Source organism: Macrobrachium rosenbergii, chromosome 12, assembly GCF_040412425.1.
Source record: "Macrobrachium rosenbergii isolate ZJJX-2024 chromosome 12, ASM4041242v1, whole genome shotgun sequence".
Taxonomy (NCBI): domain Eukaryota; kingdom Metazoa; phylum Arthropoda; class Malacostraca; order Decapoda; family Palaemonidae; genus Macrobrachium; species Macrobrachium rosenbergii.
In genome coordinates this window covers 66,820,320-66,847,819 of record NC_089752.1, presented here as the reverse complement: position 1 = coordinate 66,847,819, position 27,500 = coordinate 66,820,320, and the positions used below count along the sequence as shown (strand labels likewise).

Below are 27,500 nucleotides of genomic sequence, written 5' to 3'. Positions count from 1 at the left end.
CGGATGTAATGGGCATACGGAAAGTCACTATTATTCCCTATAGACCAGAAGTGAATGATCTGTGTGAACGAGCACATAGGAAGGTCATTGAAGCTCTTCGGGTGACCGTAGGGGGGTAATGATCCAAACTGGGATCGCTGTATTCCACAGGTGCAACATAGTATTAACACTATGTTAAGCGATACCATTGGGATGTCTCCCATTGAGACGCTGTTTGGGTACCCAGCACGGGGTGCATTCGATTTGTTGCCTATTACATCAGGCAACGAAACAGTCAAATCGCTTGTATGCACTGCGAAAGTGAGATATTAGACCGGCAGCCCAGAGTGTTTATTCCGAGTTTTGAACACAAAAGGTTTGACCCCCTAGATAAGGAGTGCCTACCCTCAACATCTCAAAAATGTATTGCTGCCGGATCAGAACTCTGGCTTTTGCATCAAAAATGAACCCTAAAAAATAAAAAAAAAAATTTTTTGTTACAGTGAAAAACATATACTTGAAACTTTTCCTAAACCTTCCTTGGAGTCCCCTGAACACAGAATGGGCAATGCCAGCAATGTCAAGGCTGGCTTTATGTCTGCCAGCAGCTTCCAAAGCGGGGTTCAAATTCACGTTTATTCCGAGTAAGGAACATATGCCTAAAACTTTCATAAAAACCTTCCTTGGGACCCCATAAACTCAGAATGACCATTGCCAGCAAATTTCTCTCTGGCTTTCTACCCGCCAGCAAGCGTCAAAGGAGGCATGCAGTACAATTATGTGACAGCAGTGTATAAATATGAATGAAGTAGAAATTATTCCCTTTTAATATTCTATTTGGAATGTATCATGACTAAAAGGAAGAAAAAATGGTGCATATTGATACACAAATCCAGATGTAACCAAAAACGTTCTCTATGAGTGCTGAGTTGTCGTCTGGCAGCAGGGTCAGGAAGTAGACTATCAGCTGATGCCATGAAGCTTGATTTCGTGTATTGGACGCCTAAGCTATAGATGTTGTTTTCACTGTAAGATAAGTGAGCTTTTGCCATTATTACTTCATAATATACAGCAGGAATGTATTTAGCATACATATTTATGTGAACGTAACCTGTAAATGATCGCGCCAAGCATTTATCGCCCAGGAAAATAATTATATGTGCCACTGTGATGTAGCTCTACAGTTTTGTGTGTATAAAGAAATTGATTTGGTTTACGCATGCTTCTGGGTATGCTTTGCAAGAGTCTAGCCATTCAACTGTACGGAGTGATTTGTAAATAGTGTAAAGTGTAAGCAATGGTAAGGCAAATTTGTCATTAGAAGTAATAAAACTGATACTGAGTAAAGGATATTTGGGTACTTTGTGAGCGGGAGACTTCAGTCAAGTGGCTGTGTGCGTTGCAGTGATATGCCAAAGGTCGCATGAAAAGTAATATTATTTTCATGTGAAAATCATTCAAGCAGATTCTTATGCAAAACAGTTATACTGCTATGACTATATATATGAAAGACAACAAGTTCTTGATGTATTATAATTATGTGAAAGTTGAGTTTGCGGAATTGTGGCACCAGCGCGAGTTGTTTCCCGCCATTCAAGAGAACATCCAGCAAAGCAAACTCAGCTCTTGAGAGTGAAACAGGACAACAAAAAAATCAACACATTCATAGAAGGAATGAAAAACACATGCAATCCTTTTACCATTGCCTCTAGTTCAGACCTCTATAACCTATCCTCAGGAAAGGCAGCACAAGATGCTACGAGGAAGTATCTTTTAGGGACCCTAAACAGAGGAAAGTAAATGAGACAGTTATTTGAGGCTGAATGTTCGGATGAGACACGGTTCTTAAAACATGTACTGAGAATGAGGGTGATGAACTTTGCAGCAGAAAATGTCAAGCCTTCACGAACCATTAAGGAAGTAAATACAGCAGAGGGAGTACGGGATGTCTTTGGCAGGATTCTCACCATTTCAGCAAGAACAAACAAGAATGTCAATCTTCGTCATTTGCTAAGCTTCCCAATTACCACTGTCCCACTGGCACTGGCACACACTGATGGCACCATTTTGAAAACTGACAAAGCTGCACTTACAAAGGTCTTGGAGAATTATCAAAATGTAGTCCTGGACTCCACTACTTTCCCAAACATCAGAGTGACAGTACTTGATGGTGGCATCATCCTACACGAGACCGTGCTACAACACACCAGAGCCTCGTATGGGACAATGGTGCGAGATTTACTGGTAAAGGCCTGCTCTTTCTATGGAGAGGAAGTCCATATCATCTTTGACCAGTACAAGTCTCCTTCCATCAAAGATTACGAGAGAGAGCTTCAAGGCGGCATTCACCAAAAGTTTGTCATCACAGGCTCTGACCAAGCCCAGCGTCAGAGTGGAGCCACACTCCTGAAAAACACTTACTTCAAGGAAGAATTTTCCCGCTTTGTGATGACAGAATGTGTCAAACCCTGTTATGGGTCTGTCATTGGACTCAAGAATGATGAAAGCAATACACTCCAAGTGACAAAACCAGATCATCTGCAAGCTGAACATGAAGAGGCAGACACCCTTATTGCCTTCCATGTATCAAATATCCTAGAAGGGAATATAATTGTCAGATCATCCGACACAGATGTACTTGTGATCCTTCTTGGTTTACTGGGACGATATGAGTTTAGAGAAAAGGTGATTTTAGATTTTGGATCTGCTAACCATCGTAGGTTCCTTGATGTGTCTCAGATGGCTGAAGAGCTGGAAAAAACATGATGGTCTAACAGATACCCTTCTTGGTTTTCATGCCCTAACTGGCTGTGATTTTACCTCCGCTTTCTTCCGGAAAGGGAAGATTAAGCCCTTCAGGATGTTAGAGGAAGACTTGAATGCCATCAGACATCTTCGGACCCTAGCATCAGATGAGGTGGACACTGAGGGAGTCACCGAGTTCATCTGCCATATGTATGTATGGATACTTGGGTAATAACATCGATGAATGCCGGTTTATGTAAAGCTTTCCTAAAGGTAACCAACTGTACTGTAGAGGGAAAGCAAAATCTCTCAAAAATGTGAAAAAACTTAACTGTGCTTCCCTCCCTCCCTCCTTGTGAAAAGACAGCTTCACTGCATATCAAGCGTGCAAACTATGTTGCCAGGATGTGGCGAAGGGCGGACACACCCATTCCAACTTGTGGCTGGAATCCTTGTGATTTTGGCTGGTTGGCTACCACCAGTGGATATCAACCCAAATGGTTTCTGGCAGTTCCGTTCCTGCAGAGTGCCTCTCCACACTGAACAGTACGTCAGATATATCAGCTCACTCAGATAGTTTTGGGACTGAAGATGAGGAGCTGTCGGAAGACGCCTGGAGTGACGACAGCGATACTGATGATGAGTAACATAAACAGAAGCTACATTTTTTTCCTGTCTGTGTGATTTTCAGTGCAGTTACTTTTTGACAGCATCGCAGCAGGGTATGTCTCATATTCAGAGCACTTATATTTTGACAGCATTGCACAGCAAGTAATGTTTACCCGGGAATGGGTCAGTTCAGCGCCACCGTTTCAGCGCCGATGATTCAGCGCTGCCGTTTCAGCGCCAGAAAGTTCAGCGCTAAATAAATTTCAGCGCCAGACGATTCAGCGCCGCAAATCATTTCTATGCTTTGTGTGTGTGTGTGTGTTTCACATTCAAGTTTTCTTTTTCCGTGTTAATTGCTTCATCGATATTCCTACTGTATAATTATTGAACAATTAACTTATACACTTGATGGTTGTTTATGGTAAGGTATTTGTAAAATTGTTTGTTTTTCTTTTATAGTTGTTTCGTCATTTCTACTACTTCAATTCCCGCGGCTGGCTGATGAAGTTAGAGGAATTTATTTCTGGTGATAGAAATATTTGTAAAATTGTTTCCTGTTTTTCTTTAAAATAAGTAGTTGTTAATCAGCTCATTTCTACTAACTGTTCTATAATAAATGCAGAGAAACTAGCTCATTCACTTGATGGTTGTTTATGGTAAGATATTTAAGATTATTTGTTTTTCTTTTATAGTTGTTTCGTCATTTCTACTACTGTATAATTGCAGAGAAACTAGCTCATTCACTTGGTGTTTGTTTATGGTAATATATTTGTAAGATTTATTTTTTCTCAAGCATAAAATCTTTTTATTTTGAATTGTTAGTTTGTGTTTAGATTTTAGAACAACAACACCTGGAGTTTTTTTCCTGGAAACCATGGCTGATTCCGTAAAAAGTAAGAGAGGCAGAGAAAAGTTTTGTCATGAAGGCTATATTTATCGTTTCGACAAACACAGCAAAACACAAGATCTTGTTAAGTTTTGGCGATGCCATGAAGATGGTAGATGCAAAGCTCGTATTCACACGTTAGAGAGTGAGGTGATCAAAAAGATTAACGGACATACTCATCCTCCTTAAGCAGTTGCCATCGAAGTAGAAAATGTCTTGACCGATGCCAGAGACCGAGCTGAAATGACTTGTGAGTTGCCAAGTACATTATAAATAAGTGCATCAAGAAAATGTCTGTTGCAGGTATGGCACAGTTACCAAACAGGCACGCAATGCGAAGAATTATTCGTAGGAAACGTAACGCAGTTAACCAAGTCCCTGAAAACCCAAGGTCCATTGAAGAGCTTCAGTTACCAGAAAAATATATGATGTATAATCCTACCCCAGATACCAGTGAAAATTTTTGTTTAATGGATAGAGGGACAGGCAGCGAACGGATTATTATATTTGGAAGAGAAAGTTGGTTGGAGCACATTGCAAATTCTACGATTTGGTATGCTGATGGAACATTTGCTGTAGCACCGCAGCTATTTTATCAAGTGTACATTATTCTGGTTAAAAAAATAATGGAGTACACCCTGTATTGTATGCGCTTTTACAAAACAAGCAGTATGCAACTTATGTGAGGTTGTTTGAGATGATAAAGGAGATGAGCCCAAACGCACGACCCGACGTAATCAATTGTGATTTTGAGCGAGCTGCTTTTACTGCAATGAAAGACACCTTCCCAGTGTTGAAATCAGAGGCTGTCTATTTCATCTGTCTCAAAATCTACTAAAGCAGCTAAGTGGGTATGGTCTCATGAAGTTATACAACACTAATCCCGACTTTGCATTACATGCGAAAATGATAACTGCTTTATGCTTTGTGCCAGTTGCTGATCTAGACACTTGCATAGATTCATTGGCAGGTAATTTACCGGAGGAATTAATTCCAGTTTTAAACTGGTTTGAAGACAACTATGTAGGCCGTCCAAACCGGCGTGGACCAGGCAGACGAAGTCCTTTATTTCCAACGGAGATGTGGAATATGCATCAAAGAACATTAAATGGGCACGACAGGACAAATAACTATGCTGAGGCGGCTAATAGGAGATTGAAAAGTGAACTCGGAATGTTACACCCGACTATTTGGAAATTCATCGATGTCCTCAGGCAGGTCCAAAAGGGAAGGGACGAGTACTTTGAGAAACTTGCATGTGGCCATGAACCACAGTTGAAACTACGTAAATACAGAAAAGCAGATGAGAGAATTCTAAAGATTGTTTCTGAATATGGCACAAAAAATGAAATAGAGTACCTTCGTTCAATAGGACACAATTTAATCAATTAAATGAGTTGTTTCTTATATATAATTTTTTTCTAAAATATAAATAAATTATTTTTTCGGCTTTATTCTTTTCTTACATGTTTTATAAAGGTTTTAAAACTAATCAAATGATTTAAAAGAAACAAGATTATATTTCAGTGTCTAGATATATGAGACAGTCTCTTCCCGGCGCTGAAAACGTCTGGCGCCGAAATATTTAGCGCTGAACTTTCTGGTGCTGAAACGGCGGCGCTGAATCATCGGCGCTGAAACTGCGGCGCTGAATAGTGCTGTACCCTGGCATTGGTCATTCAGAGTTCATAAGGCCCGAAGGAAGGTTTTTAGCAATATTTCAGCCTTGTGTTCTTAAATCTGAATAAAAGTGAATTTGAACCTTTGGTCGATTTAGGAGTTGCTGGTGGAAAGCCAGAGAAAATATGCTGGCAATGGTCATTCTGAGTTCATGGGGTCCCAAGGAAGGTTTTATGAAAGTTTTAGGCATATGTTCCTTACTCGAATAAACGTATATTTGAACAACCTTTGGAAGCTGCTGGCAGACATAAAGCCAGTCTTGACATTGCTGGCATTGCTCATTCTGTGTTCAGGGGACTCCAAGGAAGGTTTAGGAAAAGTTTCAAGCATATGTTTTTCACTCTGACAAAAATTTTTTTTTTCAGTTTTTAGGGTTCATTTTTTATGCAAAAGCCAGAGTTCTGATCCGGCAGCAATACATTTTTGAGATGTTGGGGGTAGGCACTACTTATCTAGGGGGTCAAACCTTTTGTGTTCAAAACTCGGAATAAACACTCTGGGCTCCTGCTCTATATGCGCGTCTTGCTAAGAATCTTGAAATGAAAACACGAGTCAAGGTAGATAGGAGCAATGCAAAGCCAGATAGAGTTAAAGTGGCTGTTGGAGATAGGGTTTATGTGAAGATAAATGTCAGGAATCAGTTGAATTATAAGCTGGGTCCTAAATTTGAAGGTCCATTCTGTGTTGTTGAATCAAAGAAGGGGAATAGGTTTGTTGTTCTAGATGAGAGCACGGGTGTGTCTTGGTTGACACGTATATCTAAATTTAAAAAGACGGGTTAATGGGAATCGTATGGGTTACCTGGGTTGTGCAGTGGTTACGATTATTTCTTTTTCTTTTTTTTCTCTTTCTTTGTTTCTTTTTAATGGGTTGTAAATGAGTGCAACTTGTAGCGTTTTTTTTTTAACAGGGGAGAACGTTAGTCCATAGAGTTATACAAATCGTTAATTGTCCGAGTTCAGTTTTTGCTCATATGTGTTGCGATACTTAGTTAAAATTAAGTGCAAAATACCGTAGAGTTTCAGAGATATATGAATTTCTTTTTTGTTTGTTTTTTTTATGGATCACATCTGCGGTTAGGGACTTCATAGTTCGCAGTTGGCGTTAGTAATTTGTTGTTTTGAGTTAATGGTTCGCATTCACATGACTTTGTGAGTCGTGACATGGACTAATTTCATAGTGAGGTTAGACCCGTGTGTTATTATGTAAGAATATTATGATATGTAGTAGTCATCTGACGCAATATCTTTGAATTTAGAGTTACAGAATAAGGTTTTGTTACTTAGGATTTTGTTTTTTTGGGGGGTAACTAGTGTATAGGACGAAATTTGTCTGATCTGTTACAGGTTTGGGTAAATCAGGGGGGTTTAGGATAGGATTAGGAAGACTTTAATATGGCTTCTGAATTTGGGTATTTGGGATTTTCAGTTCTCTTTAGAATTAAGAGGGCTGTGCCATGGTAACTGTAGTTGTTATGACCATAGGCGTGATTGCTAGTAAGTCAATTGTTATTTTGCTGAGAATTGAGCAGGTATCGACAGTATTTGCTAACCAGGGTAAAACTTTCATGACCTTACAAGATATTTTACCTTTCAGATGTTTAGGATTGCCTTTAATGAATTCAGTATATTGGCAGGTTTCTCAGGTAATTTTTACTGGGAAGAATTTGTATGAATAGTTCCTTAGAGTTAGTGTACTTGTGGAAATTCCAGTTAGCAACTTGGAATTGTTTCATATTTTTATCGTATGACCTTTGCCCTAGTAGTGTTATAGTTCAGTAATAATATGGCATAGCGAGTAGACTAGTTACCTTTTTGAGTTGACTGCCGATATGACCGACTTACGTTATACACCACTTCCTCGCAGCAGAGCTATTCAGAAAGTCTTCTATGAGCCTCAACTTATACAAGTTAGATATGGGGGCTGTCTATGGTACACCTGCAGGTTTTTACATCTGCGCTTTCATGAGAAGATCCAGGGTTTTGGAGAGATGTCAGGCAGGACATCTACAAATCGCCGTCATAGCTGGAGACATCTGTTGGGCGCAAAGGATTCCTGAGCGCTGCATTCAACATGAGATTGTGCAGTCACAAGCCATTCAGCATAGATGGATCACCAGGAATTCAGGACGCAAAGGAAACCATGGGCTTACGCTGTCGCAGGCCATTCAGCGTAGTTGAATCCCACCAAGAATGCAAAATTTCAAGGGTTGCGTTCCATAAAATAACTGTTATTGGAATAACATCTTTGTTACGAGACATATAATTTTCGTTTCTAGTGCATATGTTATGCTATTATTTTGGTGTTGGCCCTTACTGAACTTTCGATTGGACAGTTATCTTATCTGGACGAGGACGTCCAGGAGTAGGTGGTCCAAGTTCCTATTAAGTCTGGGTTCTCGGACAACAGTGAGATATGTGATGACCTGTCAGTGGCTCTCACGGCAGGTGCATTTGTGCTGACATTGGAATTGGCTCAGTCGAGCACATGGAAATCGCATGATAGTGTAATGATGGAAATCCTTCTTTTGAATTAAGGACAATACCCTTCGTAATTAGTAGACTGGAAAAACGAATTGGTTTTCATCTTGTCAATAAGTTGAATTAACCACTCGAAATTGAGATTGTCTATGATCGAGTGTGCGTACGTAAATGCGTAACTTCAACCAAGTGTGTAGTTGCGTAAGCTCAACTTGCACTGTTCAAGACGTGTTTGGCGACTTGAGAGGGGAAAGGGATGTAGCTCCTCTTATTTTCATTTGAAATGCCATATTTCTCCCTTGTAAAAGGGAACCAGTCTAGGGCATTCGTATTACAGGAACCAGTATAGGGTATCTGTACAAGAACCAGTATAAGTACCTATGTAAGAACCAGTTCTAAAAGTTATGGAAGGAACATTAGGAATAAGTTGTTTACACCATGTAACCTACTAAGAAGCATTAAACAACCCGCGGGAGTCGGCGTTTCCCTCAACCCTAACTACAAAATGAAGATTCGTCCGTCTACGACGTCAAGTACCAGTTCAAGCTAAGAGTAGTCCGGGGTTTATTTGCCTAGGCCGGTGTGTTACACTTGTTTAGCCTATGCCCAGGAGAGAGTTGTTATGCATAGGCTAGTCTGAGTTAATTGTCCTAAAATGAATGGTAGCCTTTGAATGTAAGCCAGGACAATTGACATATAAAGCCACGAGTAGTATAAACAAATATTACATATGGTAAAACAAATATTACAATAGGACATTGAACTGATGTGCCAGAAGTGCCTGGATTCCGGGGGTGGTATGTGCGTGTGTGTGTGCAATCTCCCATAGGATATTTATGGGAGGAACAGTTCTCTCATGGGTGAGACTGCCTTGATCTTGAGTGGATCATGTGTGTGTTTAGCCTGGTGTAGTGTTAAAGATCGCCACTATGAAGATACATTATTTACGGCCATAGAACATAAGTAAAAACGCACAGTGACATTTATATCTTTTCCAGATACTAGAAGGAAAACCCCCGGTTTGGCAGCAGTGAAACTATTTCATGTCTACATAGTGAATTTGCACATTTGCGCATTTTTTATTTCTGTCTTGAATATGTACATTCATTCCAGGTTTTTAATATAATGAAATGTTTCTCTCAACAGGAATCAACCATCGTCCTGGAGGACGAATATTTACGAAGTGGTGTTTTTACTCATACATACGATGTGATTTTTATCGTGGTCGTTACGACCTTATTACTTTGCTTATGACAAGGGAGTTATTCACTAGTATTGCTTGGCATAAAATAATGACTATGCTTATTTGTGAAACAGTTTTTTCTCTACTTATGTTTTCCATTGATAAAGGGTGTGAATCACTCCATTTCATGACTGTAGCTTTTGCTGAGTTACTCGTTATATTTGTCAATAAAGTCTAGTTTGGCATATCAGTGTCTCATTTCAGTAGCCCTTTATGTAAAGATAGGTTCAGGAGAGAAGTTTTGACAAAAGAGAAGGGATCTGCTGACCCAAGGAAGTCCCATGGCTACCAGAGACATCTAAAGAAAAGTGAGATGTTTGATTCCGTTCTTAATAAAACAGATACACCTCAATAAAGGTGGCCCTCAGAACCCAGGGCCGTTAACATATACATACAAACCAACATATATATATATATATATATATATATATATATATATATATATATATATATATATATATATATATTTATGTACAGTATATATATGTATATATATATACCTTAGTCAGTTATGTAACTCACTAAATTTTAATATTCTACCCACTTAATCTAATCTTGAACATACTTGACCTAAATTACCTTCCTGAGAGCAATAATTATATATATATACATATACACACACACACACACACACACACACACACACATATATATATATATATATATATATATATATATATATATATATATATATATATATATATATATATATAAATATATATATCATATATATTTATATATATTTATAAATATATTTAGGATATATATATGTATATATATAATATATATATATATATATATATATATATATATATATATATATATATATATATATATATAAGATATATATATATATATATATATATATATATATATATATATATATATATACATATATATATATATTATATATATATATATATAATACAAAGTAAAATATACAAATACAGAAGGAAATGTTAGTATTTATGTACAAATACATTATGATTAAGTAAAACATCAATACAAAAGGTAAACCTATAATAAAATTGTTAAAAAAGAGAAAGAACTATAATATTTCAATTAACAGACCTTATTCCTCGAAGCTCAGTTGCTGTATAAAAAAAACAGTAAACATAAGGTAGGGTGTGGTTTAGGTTATATACAGGGGCGTGGACGAGGAATAATTGTTCAAAGAGGGAACACACTTCTTGATCGCTAACGATTCAAGAATAGGGAGGTGGTGTTCGTGTTGGCTGGTTAGTATAATCTTAAAACCATTATAGTTTATTTTACTTTTGCACATTTTTATATGATTTCTAATATTTGATGCTTCAGGATTGGACAGCTTGCATTTAGACACATGCCCAGGTTCTTAGGTTTTGTGTACACCCACAGAGGCCATATGCACACCCAAATCGAAGGTGTAGCAATGGGTTCTCCCCTTGGAGTCCTCTTCACGAATTTTTACATGGGCACCATTGAGAAGAGGGCCTTTAACAACATAAGAAAGCCGCAAATGTACCTACGGTACATCGACGACACCTTCGTCAGTGCTGGGACAAGTGAAGAAATAGAGAGCTTGAGGCGTGCCTTCCACACCCACAGCTGTCTCAACTTCACAACTGAATACAGCCACGATCGTCTCCTCCCCTTCCTTGGTGTCCTCACCGAGCAACGGGAGGAACGCTTCATCACGGTGTACACAAAACCTACGAACCTGGGCATGTGTCTAAATGGAGAGAGTGGGTGCCCCGAGAGATATAAGCAATCCATCATCAGCACCTACGTCAGAAGAGCTCTCTCGCACTGCTCCTCCTGGACTGACACCCATGGAGAGCTGAAACGTGCTGCCCAGATCCTCACCGATAATGGACACACGAATCAGGAGGTAGACAAGTGCATTAGAGGAGCTGTGAACAGATGCTACCATCAGGAACATCGCCCCAACACCTCTGATGACGGTAACATCAGCCCGTCTCATCCCGATAAGAAGACTAAACTCGTCATATTCTACAGGAAGTAAGAAAACCAGCAGCCTGGTGGTGAGAAATAACCCGGCCCCCCCTGAAGCAGGATCCTTTGAAGAAAACCAACATAGTCTACCGATACAAATACCCCATCTGAGAGTGCCTCAGCTCTGACATCAGTATGACTACCATGCTCTTCTCCAAGAGGATCTCCTGTCATGCCCAGGAGGGTGCCATATTTAACCATGCTAGGACTACCCATAACCTGAAAATAAAAAGGAATGACATTATCCTTAACATAGAGATAATAGATCAAGTGACTGACCATCGCCGCCTACGTCTCCTAGAAGCCCTACACATCGGGAGAGAGAAGCTGAGTCTCAATACCACAAAGGAGACCTTCCTCTTCCCAACATCAACATGAAGGGCAGCACCTATTGGCACTCCAGGTGAGTGAACCAATCAGGAACGTCCATCTGCGAGCAGCAACCCTCCGAATAATACACGTACTAATGTGCACTCCAGCGCACGCATGCAAGAGTGCATACGACCATCACTGCGCGAGAGGAGACCTCGGCCGAGGAGCATCACCTCAGGCAGCCAATGACAACTCGACCTGATCTGAGACCCCCTATATGTACCGCCACAAGCGCCCTGCACTATGACAGAGAGCAGGAGAGAGTAGTAGAAGAGGCATTGCAGCGAAGAAGAGATGACATCATACCATATCCCAGAGAAGATACCAGCAGGCTAGACCCTGATGATCCTATGACAAAACCAGTGGAACTAAGGGAAATTAAAAACATCCTCCAAAGGGGGAAGAAAAGAAAATGTTAATAAAGAAATAATGCAACACCTCCCAGATGTCATGCTGGATATATTCAAGGAAATGATGAATGAGTCGCTAAGCATGGGATACTATCCTGACCTGTACAAGACAGGTGTGATAAGACTAATAAGCAAACCAGGAAAAGATTCCAAGCAGATGAAGAACTACAGACCAATAACCCTCCTGGAACTACAAGGGAATATTATAGAGATGGTTATTAAAAACAGACTCATAAGGTTCCTTGAGGACAATGACCTAACAAACAAAAACCAATATGGGTTCACCAGGGGAAGGGGAACCCACATGGCCACATCAGTGATATATGAAATCAAAGCTATGTCACAAACCAAGGGACATGGATGCAATGTGGTCTCTAGAGACACTGCGAAGGCCTTTGACAAAGTGTAGCACAATGGCCTGAAATTCAAACTGATGGAAACCACCATTCCCAATCTTATACTGAGAATCCTGTGCAGCTTCCTGGATAACAGGAAAGCACAAATTAGAATGAGGAAAATTACTGGGCCAGAATTTCCACTCCTCAGTGGAGTACCACAAGGAAGTGTACTGGCCCACGTCCTATTCAGTTTTTATACAAGAGATGTCCCTACCCCCTCAGCTGGCTGCCACCAGATTATCTTTGCGGATGACCACACTCAAATAATTACATATCCCAACAAAAGAAGTAAACAGATACTAGCCTTGAAAACATCAAGAGAAATAAAAATGGTCAACGAGTATAAGGAGAAATGGAAGATATCTACCAGCCAGAAGAAGTTCCAACTCCTGTCTATAGCGACAATCAAACCAGCAGATGTAACTGTGGACGATAAACAGATCCCATTCAAAAACAGTATCAAGGTACTAGAAGTCACGTTCTCCAAGACGGGCCTAAAACAGCACATGCTGAACTGCCTAAAAACAGCAGAGGCCACTTCCAAAAGGATCAGGAGATTCAGGGCTGTTTCCACAAAAACTTATCTGATACTAAACAAAACATTGGTGAGGCCACAGCTTGAGTACCCCACAGCAATCCTAGCCCCAGCATGTAGGACCACAGTAATGAAGATGCAAGCCCTGCAGAACAAAAACATCAGAAGACCATACAAGTCCCTCCTTACTACAACACAATGAAGGAACTACATGAAAGGGCAAGCATAGAAAGCATCAATTGTAGAATCCACAGGCTGGCAAATAAGACGTGGGACAGACTGTCAGCATTAGATGTAAACACTGTAGTCAGGAGCAGAGAAACTACCAATGAGGGAGGGAGAGACTTGAGGAATTGGCCAAGAATGGCTCCTAAGATAGAAGGGCCTCAACCAGAACCAATCTACAGGAGCTAGAATACAATAAATTGTGAGCTCAAACAGTTATCTAGATTGAGATAAAGCATAATCAATGTACGACATCAACCAACTGACAGGCATTCTTAACCACCAGCACCATTCCATATCACCTCCCACTATCATTAAAAAAATAAAATAAAAGAATAAATAAATAAAAAAAATTATCACTCATAACCATATATCGTGACACTACCTCCTCTTGTCCACCATTCCTCTTCATTGCCAACTTTAACTGACGAAACAAGGGGCTATGCCCCCCCCTCTATTTCGCTCCTAACTTCCTTCACTTTCGTCCCGTATCACCTCTAGCCTGTCCCCTCAACCCCGTCTTCTCCCCAAAATACATCCTCAATCTTTCCTATCCCCAATTCGTTCGTTCGTGTCTCCAGACTCATCCCAACCTCCAGAAGATGACCATCGAGCTGGTCGAAACATGTCGACAGAAAGAGTACTAAAAATACCAGATAGACGTCAGGAAAAAAAAAAAAAGAAATATCAGGAAAATCTGCAGATTTACATCCCAGGTTCCAGTAACCTGCTGTATTGCTTTAAAATAAAGAATTTCTGCTATAAGAAATACGCTGTTTCACCCATCGAAATATGAACATTGGACAATTATTGACTAATATTGATGTACACGAAAAGCGAATTATTAGAGGAATTGAGAAAACTCAGTATAAAATCAATTCGCAAAATGGAGCCATTTTATTCAAGAAAACATTATTATTATTATTATTATTATTATTATTATTATTATTATTATTATTATTATTATTATTATTATGAGGAAGTATTCCGTTTTTATTTTTTGTGTACATTAATAAGTTCTTATTGTGTCTGTACTCTGTACCAGCATATGGTCAAGACTAAAGTACAGTATGCTATGATTATTATTATTATTATTATTATTATTATTATTATTATTATTATTATTAAAATACAGGTACTGGTGAGCTAATCTTAATTCACATAATTTTTTTAAATTATAAATAATAATAATAATAATAATAATAATAATAATAATAATAATAATAATAATAATAATAATAATAATAATTGCATGGTTCTTTTCCTTCAAAAAGGAGAAGCCAGGCCACTTCCTCTCACCTAACTGAAGTCTGTCGACAGCCGGAGGGTGGCTGAGAGGCTTCGCACACAAATTGTTTCTCAAGTGGCTCTGACAATCTTCTCGAGAGCCTTTTAACGTTGTCCCTAATCGGTTCTTCAAGATGTAACTGGAAGGGTGATAAAAGGACGTGAGACTTATGTGTAATTCTTCTGTGCATGAACACTCACTCATGCACACAACCCGAAATATTAGGAGAGAGAGAGAGAGAGAGAGAGAGAGAGAGAGAGAGAGAGAGAGAGAGAGAGAGAGAGAGAGAGAGAGAGAGAGAATTTTTCTTTATGCTAATAAACTCAGAATGTACTGAGAAATTTAGTATGACAAGCACTAATACGTCCATGCACATAAGGAGAAAGCAAGAACCTCAACATGTTTATTTTTTCTTATTTACTTTTTTGCAGCAGATTTGTTTGTCTCCGACAATGCAATTCGGCGTCGGACGAATTGATGCTCTTCAGGGACAGGCAATGACATACAATGTAGTACATACACAGCATTTGTGGTTTGACTGAATTTCTAATGAGCTTCTTTTGTTCACAAGATAATGTTACATTACCGAAACTAAAGATTACTCTGAGAATGTATATCCCCGCTAACGGCAAGGAATTTGTTAGCTGAAAATGAAAATACCGTTTTTGAGTTCATGATAGAAGAAAAAGTGGTAATAGTATAATGTTGATATGAGCAGAAAATTGAAAAGGAAACCTATTTGGATTCCACAATGTTAATGAACATATATATAGGAAATAAATACCGTATCCCAATCGGGATGCGCCTCTGTGACCCGCCCCTTGACTAAATTCACTAAGATCCGCCAATAAACTTTCGAGATTGCTCATGAACAGACAGACACGTGAATGCACAGTTTCTTTCCAACTTTGTTGGCGCAGCTGTTGATATAGTGTCAAGCTAATAAAGCATGGCATGAGATTCTGAATTTTAAATCTAGTGATGAGAGTTAGGATTTCTGCAATTAAAGCAAGGTTGACATAATCAAAATACATTCCAGTTTGCAATAATTGACTGCAATTAAATCGATTAAAATTTCGAGTACTGGTTGTGCTCACTGTAACAGAATTCTGTATCGAAGGAATTTTAACTAACTATTCTATATGAAGAGTCCAGATAACATGGAATGAGAGTGCAGGTCGATGGTCTGCTACTGCATTTTGGACGATCCTTCATGAGAAGATTCAGAATCCCTGAACTTTTCTATGTGCAACTTTTCTTATTACTTGTTGAAGCAATAACTTAGTCGAGGACTGAATGAGGTTAGATCCGAATGCTGACTGGGATCAGACCTTAGCACCCTATAAAGGAAGACATGCGCCATTTGGAATCATGGCTCGGGTGTTCCCACACTTTGTGGTCCTTAGAATCTAGTAGTATAGTTTAACTGACAATCCTCCAGGAGTTCCTAAGCAGTGCACAACAATTTTTCGTTCTTACACTTTCTCGGTCCTTGGTGAATATCTGTAAATCCAGTTGGAACAGGGATTACTGTAACCGTAATTTTTAGTGAAATAAGAATTTTTTTAGGATGAATTGTAGTCTATCATATTAGCGAGTGTGACCTAGTATACATAAACAAGTCCCACTTCTTGCAGTGCAAAATAGCATGGTTATTTTATCTTTCTATTCTTGTCACAAATGTGAAGTCATGCTATTAAAACTAAAAGACACATTTCCAGTGAGTCACTGGAGAATTATGTAACTCTGAGGAGCGTGATGAGCCTATTATGATAACTTAGAATCAATGAAGGTGAAACACCTGTTGTGAGTGTATGTACTGATGTTCCCTTTTCTGTCCTGGCTGATCCTTTGGTTATTCCAAGCATCCACCTCTCACTGTCTGAGACAGTGACTGAATGTATCAATGGCGCTGCTGATGGTTTGGAGGTAGTGGTTACACCACATAAGAATCAACAACAGGAGGATAGTGAGGACCCAGACACAGTGATTGTGCATTCAGAGATCCAAGCTAGTGTTACAGAACACACAGCATTACCTCAAACATCACTGTTCACAGCATGACAGTTTTATTCATCGACCCCATGACCCAAGAGATGTTGAATGGTTAAAGACATCATACTTTTGATGATTCTGATCCTGAGTACATATCAATGGAGTTTGAGGATTCTCAGTTATCACCAGTCTCTAATGATAGTTTGCACTCTGCCACACCAACCCAAGATGTATCAGCACCCTTAGTCACAACATCCCAGGATACATAAGGATCCTATGCCATAACATCCCAAGATACTTCAGCAGTCACTACCACATCCTCCCAGGACACCCCTGTCACACATCAGATAAAACTATATGGTCTCTGAAACTGCTTCACATGTACAGCTTCATTCCAGCTGACCCATGCACACCTGGACTGACAGCCTCAGCAAGTACTGCTAACTCTCCCAAGAACTTCTTATCTCTTTTTGTTGATGATCAAATGGTGGCAGATATAATGAAGCACACCAACCAGAGAACTGATATTCTTGCATCAAAATATCCTAACCCAGACAAGGCTCAGTTATCACACTCTTGCCTACAGGAAATAAAGGCCCTCCTTGGTGTACTCATACAAATTTGTGCAAAACACCAGTGGAAGAAATGTGGAATGCACACATGGGACCCAGCTGGACCGTGCTGCCATGAGTGAAAAACGTTCACTTTTCTCTTGTAGGCCTTGCAGTTTGATGAATGGACAGCATGTGAGGAGAGAGTGAATGTTGATAAGATGTCCCCATTTAGTGAAATGTAGAACAGTTCATTAACAATTATGACGAAAATTATGTTCCTATTTCAGACCTAGCTGTTGCTGAGCAGACAGTGGCTTTTAGAGGATGATATCCTTTCAGATATTACATGAAGAATAAACCAACAAAATTCGGTTTGAAGATAATAATGGCATGTGATGCCCATTGCTCTTACATGCTGAATGGAAATGATGGCCAAGCATAGGCAACACAGAATACCCTGGAAAACTGAAGCTAGTGAAACCATAAGTGGACAGTGAAAGGAGCATAATTGGACACCTGGGTCACCTCAGTATCCCTGGTGAGGGAACACGACAAGAGGACTACATTTGTAGGGACATCCCAATAGAAAGGCTACGTCCCAGTAGTGATGGTGGACAAGATCCCATGCCCTGTAGGCACCAGTAGATTTATAGTACAAGAACATTGCATCATAGTGTTATACAAACCCAAAAAAAGACAAGATTGTCTACTTTTATCTTCAAAAATCCTGCCCTTGGGATAAGAAAAAACCAAAGATTATCCACTACTGTAACAAAAATAAAGGAGGAGTCAATGTGCTGGACATGTGTAACAGATACTCTTGTAGTTGAAAGACATGGCGATGGCCTCTTTGTTTATTTTTTGGAATGTTAAATGTAGAAGTAATAGATGCACCCTATCTGAATAAACTTAGCCAACACTGTATAACCACTGTACGATGCTCATTCGTGCACAAACTGGCCAGGGAACTGTTGAGGCCTTGGGCTGAGATAAGGCTACATTAGGAGGACATAAAATTATCAGCATCCTCACTAATAAGTTTGTGCTTCAGCATCAAAGAGGATGTGAGACCTCAAGATGTGGATCCTCCAGCAGGCCCACTCCTTCTGCCCATGGAAGACAGCCAGCCAGACAAGGACCGACCGCACCTATTGTAAGAGTCCTGTTTGCCTGCACCACTCAGATGTTCTCTCTAAAGACTGGCAGGAATAAATAATAACTGGTTTCTATTTGTCCCAGGAACCCCATCTTCTGTGGAGCTCAGGCTTCAGAGGCAGACCACATGATCGCTTATGCATCCAATTTACATACTTGCTGATTTGGAGTTTTTGCTCAGTTTCGTATATTTTTCTCTCTGGCCCAGAAGTCAGTACTTTTATTTTTTATCAAAAGTTTTTCCACGTACTTCCAAATTGCATATATTTTCGTTCATTTACATTTATTTGCGGTCAAAATATCTCCATGCATTTTATTTTTGTATCAAAGTACCACTTAATCAAAATTAAGCATGTCTGAATAATCCATTTCATTATTTTCCTATAGTGATCCCAAATGGATACAGGTATTCCATCAACGCCAGTAAATACCATGTCTTCCTATCTAGGGTTCCAGCAGAGTAAAACATGGGATTGAGAGCGTTACTTTCCAAGGAAGTTACACAGCTTTCTTTGACAATTAAGACTAAAGTGCCTCATAGGAAAGTAAACTGAGCTCTGTTAATAATGGAAATGATAACCATTATATTCTAATGGTTTTTATTATGGATCATCTACATTAAGATTACAAACAAGGGTAAAAGACAGTTACATCATTTCATGAGACAAGATGAAAAAATTCGTTGCAACTAAACTCACAGTAGGGATGACAATAGTAGTGGTATATATACAAACAAAGAATACATGAAAGTCATGTATTTGTCTGAAGTAAATGAACAATAGTAGTAGTATCACAGTATTCCGTGAATCAGGTCATGACACTAACCTTATCAATGAGGATCTTGCATTTTCAGTTGAAAACTTTCAATCCCTCACACCCAGCTTCATTGGACACACTACCACCAGTCTTTAAAGATATATACAAGAACATAAAAAAGAAAGTGCCATGTTCCTAAAATTGAGAGGCATACAGCTGAAGACCTAAAACAGAGCAACCTTCATTGGACACTAAATTGTCTACAGTGAGCCACAATTCTGTCGCCATGTGATTGTGGCAGCTCTCTCAGCCTTTCTACAAGATCCAGTAGTCAACGCACAGATGTCCTCAATTACATGTTGCTTTCTGCATGCTGATTGGTAAATGGCTTCACATCAGCCAACATCAACTACTGACAGAAGAAACGAGAACAGCAAGAAAACAAAATAAAACAATGCCAAATTTTCTCTCAAGGTTAAATAACACTCGGATAAATTTACCCATCTCATATAAGTTTAAGCCATTTCTACTTTCATCAAAAAACCAGGAAAAGTGTATGCCCCATATATATATATATATATATATATATATATATATATATATATATATATATATATATATATATATATATATATATATATATATATATATATATATATATATATATATATATATATATATATATATATATATATTTCATGATGTTGCCTTTTAATATGTATATATCTTTCCATGATTTTGATATATTTGCTATTCTAGTTATAATATATTACGTGTAATGATAATAATTGCTGAAGTATTGTATAGTGTGATGTCAGATCTCAAAAGAGTTAGTGATTTGGATAACTTAATAGCGTAATTTAGAATTGGTAATGCATTTTAATAATAGCGTAGTATGTGATCGAGCATTTCATCTACCAGCAATATGTGTTCTGTACTCATGATTTTGTATGTCGTGTTTTGATTTGGTTGTCATTGTGAAAGATAACGCGTTAACAAGCAAGGGAATGGCAGTCGAGTCATTTAAGGTTTTGTCTCATACGAGAAAAAGACAACTGATTTCACAATGTTTCACGTACTGTTCTGAAAACCAACTTTGGATCTTCGTCTTGTTTTGAAATCATGTTGTTTGTGACTGGCCAGGCGCTGTCTGTTTTGATCATGTTAAGATTTCATTAAGAGTTTCGTCCCATACGATTTTCTGCTCGAGTCACGTATGCCTTTTTGAGAGTAAATACACATGTCTTGATTGATTATATCATGTTTTGTAAGACTGCATTGCTCTGATCACATATTGTTCTAAAGCGTTAGTTTCAATCCCGAAACGTTTTGCTCTGGAAATGACATCATCTGATTGCTTCATTTCTTGCTGGAATCCAAAAGTTTGCTCATTCAGATTTCAGAGACATTCGTGTGGTACTCTCTCTCTCTCTCTCTTTTCAAAAGAGAGAAATTATTAACATAAAATATTTGCGTGGTTACTGGTATTAATCTTAGCTTTTGAGATCTGAATGTGAGAAAAGTGTGTAACAGCGACTAACAAAAAAAGTGTGTTTTGTGAATCTCAAGCAGCTGCATTTCAGGTGATTTTGCAAAAGTTTTTGCAAGCTTGTGTAAGGTAAAGTGAATTTTACTTATTGTTACCATGGTATAATAAAGTATAAATTGAGGAATTTTTGCTTTCATGAAATTGTTATTGGTAAATCTTTTGTGTGTTTTTGTGTGTTCTTGTGTTTGCAATCTCTTAATGTTTCACATTTTATATATTGGTGATTTAACATTTAGTTACTTAGCATTTTAAATATTTCTTGATAATTTAACATTGCATACTTTACTTAATTTTCATTTATTAAGATTTTCTTTTCAAATCTTGAATAATTATTGATAGTTTAAATTATGCTTAATTTAATTTCTTGATAAAGTTTTTGTGATTTAGTTTTGCTTAATAATTTAATTCAAGAATTAATATTTGTTTTGTTTTCAAGTAATAGTAAATTTCTTCAGATTTTGAATTCTAATTATAAATTTTGAATTTGAAAATAAATTTTTGTATTAAAAAAAAATTTCATTTATTGACCACTAGTGATTAGGATTAATTGTGTGCATACGGCAAATTGATAAACATGTTTTGTTCCTTTAGTTTTGCTGAAGTGAATTAAGACCAGGGAAACAGTTAAAGTTGTATGCTGGAGTGATGCCCTTTTGCTCTAGTATATTTCTCGTTTAGTTGCTGATACCTCACACTTGTTTTGTGATAAACTTAGTTTGATTTTTCACATGATTAATAACAGTAGATGTCCGACCGTCCATGATGACCCACCCCACCACAGGAACCCTGGACGCCTCCTCTAGACAGCCTGCCACCACCCCCAAGCTTGTACTGGATGACCTGACCAATGTAGGATCAGCCAACGTCATCCTTCAGCCCGCTGCCGTCCTCCTCGAGTTCCTGCTGACCGGCGCCGCCCTTCAGCCTCCTGCCTGCCCAAAGCCCAAGTCCTTCACACCCATTCCAATTGTCAGCAAGATGATTTCCACATCAGGGCTTTGCTTGGAGGGGAAGTATTGTAAGGGACCACATTGGCGGTCTTACGGGCACACGTGTGTGTGTCATCCATCAGACAAAACAAGACGACAAAGCATCCCGCTCTCTCTCTCTCCCTCCTGTGCATCAGCAGCCATCGCTCGAAGGAACACAACTTCTACCATACAATATTCCTGTCCATTTCTCTCTAACCATTGTTGTCTCGATTCATGTACAATCACCACTACTTGCATTGCCATGCAAGCATTTCGATCATGTACTCATAATGTTCTACCAAATCGTCTGTGTCAAACTGTATGTATGTTTCTGTTTGTGAAGATGCCAAACGTCTCGCCATTTTACATGTATTATGCTACTGCATTGTATTCATTAATCTGTCTCGAATCTCATGCAAATGTCCATATGTGGAATTTCCTGACCTTTCCATTGATATATGTTTTATCATTGTACGTTTATTATGTCTCTAACAATCACCATCTGTTTGTTTGTCCACATGCACAGATGTCCGAAACATAATCTCTGTTTTGCCCCGTCTGTGTGTAGAAACTACTTTGCGGCTCGCACCAGCCAATAACAACTTCGAAGATTCTGTACATGATTCAGTAAGGAACCACCAATAAATCATGAGTGTGTCGTCAACTTATCAAACAAACAGTTGGATAGAAATGTAACTAGTGCCTTAGGCTACGGTTTAAACTTTGCTTTATCTCCTGGCGGAAGGAACAGTGTGGAAATAACTAAAGGACTGTGCAATTTGGAAAAATATAGTGATTTAACGAATGAAGAAGTGAACATAGTTAAGGGAGTGATTTATGGAAGTATGAAAAAATCAGGCACCACAAACGTCCCCCAAAAGATTTATGGTTGCTATCAATGAACTGAAAAAAGATAAAAATATACACATGACAAAAGCAGATAAATCAGGCGCTCTTATAATTTTAAATAAAAGTGAATATATAGAAAAAATGGAAAATCTTTTAGGTGATGATAGCACATAAGGAGAATTAAATAAGAGCCCGTTAGACAATGTGAATAATGGTTTCAATAAGAAAGTGAAAAACCTGTTAAAAGGTAACGAAAGCCATATAAAGAAGTTGTGTGTGACCTCTCCATCGCTACCATATACATGTATGGTACAATAAAAACTCACAAAACAAACTTTCCTGCCAGGCCAATTATCAGTTCAGTTGGTTCCGCATCATACAAGCTAGCGAAGTACATAGTGGATATTCTCAACCCATTAGTAGGTACCATCTCAAATGCAAATATCGCGAATAATGTGGACCTGATAAATAAACTGAATAGTGTACAGATTAATAGTGAATCCAGGCTTGTAAGTTTTGATGTAGTATCACTATTCACAAAGGTGCCAATTGAGGATCTGATGGCGTTTTTATCTGAATTGTTAGAGAACACACAGCTGGATATTCCATTTTCTAAAAGTACTTTAATCGAACTGATTAAATTATGTGTAAAAGATTGTAAATTTGAATTTAATGGTAAATTTTACTCACAAAATTTTGGTATGGCAATGGGAAACCCTCTATCCCCAGTGTTAAGTAACTTATATATGGAATTTTCTGAAACGAAGATATTAAACAACATAATCCCACGTAATGTAACATGGTTTAGGTATGTTGACGACATAATTTGTGTATGGCCAGGGAACCAAGATGTAAATAACTTTTTTGCCAAGTTAAATCAATTAGTACCATCAATTAAATTCACGATGGAAATGGAAAATGGTGGGTGCTTACCGTTTTTGGATGTCCTCATACGAAGAAATAGCAATGGGTTTAAATATAGTGTGTATAGAAAACCCACTAATATTTCTTCCTATTTGCATTTCTATTCTGGACAAAGCAATCAGGTTAAAAAGTCAGTGTTTTCATTTATGTTTTTAAGAGCATTGCTGGTATGTAGCCCTGAATATATTGATGATGAAATAGATAAGATTAGGAATGCAGGCAAGAAATTGAAATATCCTGATAGTGTATTAAACAGTGCATTAAAAGCGGCAAAAAAGACTATGTATCAAAACCAGAAAGAACCTTACAACACAAAAAATTTGCTTGTTCTGCCTTATAATATTAAAATGAAAGAATCCCTCATCTTCTTAAGAATTTTGGTGTTAATGTCGCATTTAAGAACAATAACACAATGAAAAATGTACTTATCAAGAACTCCCCTGACAATACTAAAGGGTGTGTATATAAAATTCCATGTAAGTCTTGTGACAACTTTTATATTAGCCAAAGCGGGAAGCACTGGAAAAAAGAATTGAACAGCATAAGAAATGTGTGAGATATGCACAGGGGAACAGTGGTATATTTGTACATGTTAGTGAGAACAATCATGCTATCACCTGGGAAGGGGCAAAAGGATTGTATATTCTAATAATGCACTGGAAAGGAATATCATTGAATCTAGCTTTATAAAAGAAAGTTACAACCATAATATGAATATCAGTCAAGAGATGTATAAACTTGATCCTTTAATATCAATAGAAATTTGTAAATTGTTTAAACTGTAAGGTAGGCAGTAGAGATGTATGAAAATAGGATTATCATATTTGTAAACACAGTACGAGGGTAGTAGTGTTAATGAGTTTCCAAACTCCGCCTCCGTGACACCTGTCAGGTGTGGATCTGAGGTGGCGTATGGTTTGTTTATCAGCATTGTCCCCTGAGAGTATATTGTGATTTTTAGCCCAATGAGTTTTGAAGGCCACTCCTACCTCGACACCGGCCTGAGGGGGGATATGTAGTCTCTAACGGTTGTGTATGTTCGTCAGTACTGTTCTTGTAGTATATATATTTGTGACTTCTCATACTCTGTATCAGTCCTTCGTCAATGGCTTGGAAATAAAGTCAAAACCGGTCAGGACCTACACCCTGTTTCTTATTTTTCACCTGTGGTTATAGTAGACACACACACACACACACACACACACACATATATATATATATATATATATATATATATATATGTGTGTGTGTGTGTGTGTGTGTATATATATATATGTATATATACATATATATAAATATATATATATCTATATATATTATGTATATATTATATATATACAAATTATATATATATATATATATATATATATATATATATATATATATATATATATATATATATATATATATATATATATATATCAAAGAGAGGGGGATTCTGCAAGTACTTATCGACGTTAAGTTAGAATCCAAGAAATATAATAATAATCGAATACATGAAACTTACATTTAAATAGTGTGCATACAAAAGTATAATATGCTTACAAAATAACGGTGTATAAAATATATAGTAACAAAATAAAAAATACACATAAAACTTCAGTTTACAAGATGATCGGTGGAGGGTTGCTTTGGTAGCTGATGATTTGAGTTTTTGCATTTTCACTCATCGCCTCCGAGACGAGAAAAGCAGACTGCCCAGGGACACTAAAGAAGTGACTGAGTTAAACAGACTCCATCTATTGACAAGTTAGTTTGTGAAGAAACTGGCGACACAAACGATAAAGGGATTTATTACCTTCCCGATCCGCGTCAAGTTTTGGAGTTTGAGATTATTTCCTGGCACACATAGTGCGTATATACGTGAATTTTCACCAAGAGATTAGCATTTTGGAGAATATAGCAACAAAAAATAAAATCGAACAATTTCATCATCCTCTGTACCAGATAAAGAAATCTCCGTGAGGTCATGGTTCACCTTTTCACTAAATTTCTCTGGACTCCATAAAAGAAATGAGGTGTCGTGACACCTGTACAAAACAAAAATCCTGGGCGCTACCCTGGTGGTGTCCACGGCAAAATCTAACCAGTTCAACTTCGGCCCACAGCCCCCCCCATCTGCAAAAATTCATTGCGTTTCCTCCGCACCTTCCAGAGATATACTGGAGAAAGACATGCAAAGAGACAACAAATAAAGAAACGCAGTGAGTGCGTAACCTCTGTCTAGCTTCAGTGAAAATAAGAGGGGCGGGGCAGGGGGCGCCCAGGGTCCTGCAACCGAGAGCACCTTGTCGCGAAACAAGACGTCAGATGAAGCAATTTCTGAGGCTGTCGTCGCAAAAATTGCCCTTTGGGCGTTGGCTGATTGGCACGGTCAGATCGCAATTTTTCCCTCCGGAAGCGGTTGCATAAAAGGTAATAAATGAAACAAACAAATCAGGGAGCAAAATAAGAAATGAATAAATACCACTTGAGTTAATGAAGTCATTTCAACAGTTCATTTCTTCAGTATTTGTTTATTTATTAATCTTAACAGCTACCCGTCTTTACTTTTCTCCTGTACCTCTTTGGTGTATATCTTTAACATTTTTTCGCGGAGCGGTATTTTATGCATGTTTAATGTCTGATGTTCCCTATTTCGGTAAAACTACAAATACATAAAAGAAAACATAGTTATGATCCATTTAAAAAAAAATCTTTTTTCCTAACTTTTTTTTCTCGGTAAATTCCAGAGCGAACAAATTAGCGATTGTATTTACGCGACTGTGCTGGATGTAGTAGTCATTATCTAGGTCTAACTGGTAAAAAACTGGATTACTGTCCAAAACGACATCCTTATGTAGTGCTTTATTTGCACATAAGATGTATTTTAACCACGGTATAGACTAGAAAATCTCATCTGACATCATTTTGTTGTAATAATATTGTTAAAAGAAATATCATTCAATCTCATTTTATTAGATATTTTAATAATCAACTTATGAATCTTAGTTCAGGTCGTTTTAATTAAATTAGATAGTTACCTTGTTCATAAAATTGTAGGAAAGTAAAGTGTCCCCTTTTAGCGACTGTCTGTTCCACTAACTACAGTTTGAGTTCTTGACCATTTTCTGGAGTATTCTTACTTATTATATGGTAATGACAACCATCTATGTTTTTTAAACTACTGCTTACATTCAGTGATAATGTTTTGCTTGTTGATGGCTTTGATCTATGGCTCATGAAGTTTTACTTTTATGTCTCTATCTATTTATTTTACTTTGTCCCCTGAAGAAGTGTACGCAATACACGAAAGCGCTTCGTACCTGGTTTCTTTAGTGTTCGCTTTCCCTCTGCTTCTCTACTTACATAGTTCCTCAATGGCTGGGTGGGTACCGTTCTCAGCTAGCACTCTACTGGCCCCGCGTTCGATTCTCTGACCGGCCAATGAAGAATTAGAGGAAGTTATTTCTGGTGATAGAAATTCATTTCTCGCTATAATGTGGTTCGGATTCCACAATAAGCTGTAGGTCCCGTTGCTAGGTAACCAATTGGTCTTAGCCACGTAAAATAAATCTAATCCTTCGGGCCAGCCCTCCTTAGGAGAGCTGTTAATCAGCTCAGTGGTCTATTTAAACTAAGGTATACTTAACTTATCTACCTACATTTGTATATATATTTATATATATATATATATATATATATATATATATATATATATATATATATATATATATATCCGAGTTCAGAAAACCTATAATCATTACCATCACTAAAATTTTAATGACGAGATAAATACTAACAATAATAGACATCCTGGTTTTATTAAGAACATCAATAACATTGAAAATGATAATATTAATAACTACATTCTAAAAGAGTAAGGATTCATCGTGCTGTTACCATTAAAAAATGACCATCGC

General features: G+C 37.9%; 1 protein-coding gene across 3 annotated transcripts in view; it reads left to right on the top strand.

The window, feature by feature from the left end:
- The window catches only part of LOC136843713 (uncharacterized), a 383,396-nt gene that overhangs the window by 259,077 nt on the left and 96,819 nt on the right, over positions 1-27,500 (top strand). The gene's annotated exons all lie outside the window — the stretch shown is intronic.